The sequence below is a fragment of the Polistes fuscatus genome, unplaced genomic scaffold (genome assembly GCF_010416935.1).
Source record: "Polistes fuscatus isolate 324 unplaced genomic scaffold, CU_Pfus_HIC Scaffold23, whole genome shotgun sequence".
In the NCBI taxonomy this organism is placed as follows: domain Eukaryota; kingdom Metazoa; phylum Arthropoda; class Insecta; order Hymenoptera; family Vespidae; genus Polistes; species Polistes fuscatus.
The window spans coordinates 321,030-323,278 of record NW_025113100.1 but is presented as its reverse complement, the minus strand read 5'-3'; the positions used below and the strand labels follow the sequence as shown (position 1 = coordinate 323,278).

The window sequence follows — 2,249 nt, the reverse complement described above, 5'->3', positions numbered from 1 at the left end:
TATATTATTATTTTAATAATATTAATAATATTTATATATTAATATTTATATATTATTATTAATATTTATTTTATTTATTATATATATAAAATACGTAATATAAATGAAATTAATTAAGTAATAAAATAAAAGAAAACTTTGACGATCAATTACAACCTGATAAAATAAAAACCTTTGAACTATGAACCTTGAACTCGAATAAACGATTAATACAATTATCGAATATTATTGCTAAATATAAAATTCGAAATGATATTAAACGTAATCTGAACGTATACTTTTTATTAACAGTAAAACATTTATATACTCAAAGTTGACTGTGTCGTTTCACCTGGTACACGGGTTGTGTCAGTCTCCCCCCGATCCCCCTTACCCCCCAGACCCCTGTCAATGTAGGTGACCTCGTCTCTTAATTAGCATGCCTTCGGTCCGATCGTAAGAGCGAGTTTAACTAACTTTTACGTCGCCATTTGCCCGTTTCTCGTGTCCTCGTCTTTCTCAGAGAAGAGATAGCTTCATTAGCACTGGATTATCCGTATATCCGTGCGTTTAGAAAGTGCCTGATGAACGTGCAATGTAACAGCGTTGTAACTAACACACGACTCTAACTTACCATAGTAAATTAAATTCCTTTTTTTTCTGTTTTTTTTTTTTTTTCTATTTAAATTCGATACGAAATAAAAAAAAGGACAACATTTTCTGTTGATTTTTAAATATAAGATAAATATAACTCACACTAATTGAGGAAAAATTCTTTAATTTAATCTAATCGTTCACGAGAATATACTTGAATATATATTTTGTTCATTAATAATAATTGATTAGAACAGTTTCTAACATGGTTGATAAATAATATGTTAATTTTGAATATTTTATAATTTTATAATTTTAAATATAACAATATTGTATTGCACAATTGAATGATTAATTTAAGATGAATAAATATTTGTTAATATCAACGTTACATTAATTAATCGTAATTCTATTAAAAAAGGAAATAATTTTATTTTGATATTCAATCGAAAATCTAAGTTTCTAACATGGTTAATAAATAATAAATTAAATTTTGATATTTTATAATTTTAAATATAACAATATTGCACAATTGAATGATTAATTTAAGATGAATAAATATTTACGTTACATTAATTAATCATAATTCTATTTAAAAAAAGAAAATAATTTCATTTTGATATTTAATCGAAAATTTAAGTTTCTAACATGGTTAATAAATAATAAATTAAATTTTGAATATTTTATAATTTTAAATATAACAATATTGCACAATTGAATGATTAATTTAATATGAATAAATATTTACGTTACATTAATTAAACGTAATTCAATTAAAAAAAAAAAATCATTTTGTTTTGATATTTACTCGAAAATAATTCTAGTATCGTTATAATATAATTTTCTTTCTTTTTTTTTGTTTATATTTAATCGAAAATATACGACGTGGTGATAGTTTTTACGAACGACAACCTAGTGTACCTGGTGTACAATTTTGATCGCGTGTCTCCGAGATAATAAAACGTTGCGACGATCGACGTTGTTTCACGTGTGCAAAAGTTATCAGGACATTCTAAACTACTACCGTTACAACAATAATTAAAGAATAAGAACCGTTACAGACACACACAGATATTTTTTTTTGTTTTACGTTGTACCAGTAGTACCTACGTATTTTCAAACAAATCTTACCGTGGGATTCTATTCTTTACCGATGTCATAACTTTATATACACCACTTTCTTCATCCATTTTTGTTTTTTATTTCTCTTCCTATTTTTCTTTTTTTTTTTTTAAGAATAATGTAATATAATGTAGAGTTTAAATCGTGTATCACGTAACATTGTTTTCATTTACGAAAACTTTATTACCGAGGAAAAAAATGCAATCTTAATTTGCAACGAATGATTCAAAAATTTCACATTTCTAATACATTATATTTTAATTAATTATATAAAAACAAACGCGTATCTCTGTAATCATGAAAAATAATTTCACGAATATTTCATTGATTAATTAACAAAATCACGACACTTGCAGGTTATCCAAAATTCAAATAAATTCAACAAAAATTTCGACTAAATAAAATCATTGAAATCGAATAACAATTTCTATTATTCTATTATAATAATTACTTACGTAACACGAAAACACAATTACAGGTATTACAGGTATCACAGGTATGAAGAATTGGAAGGAAAAAAAATAGTAATTAAATGAAAATAAATGAGAAATAAA

General features: G+C 24.3%; 1 protein-coding gene across 1 annotated transcript in view; it reads right to left on the bottom strand.

Moving 5' to 3' along the window:
* LOC122518175 (CCR4-NOT transcription complex subunit 6-like) overlaps positions 1 to 2,249 on the bottom strand; it is a gene marked incomplete in the record, with an annotated part of 788,395 nt that overhangs the window by 711,653 nt on the left and 74,493 nt on the right.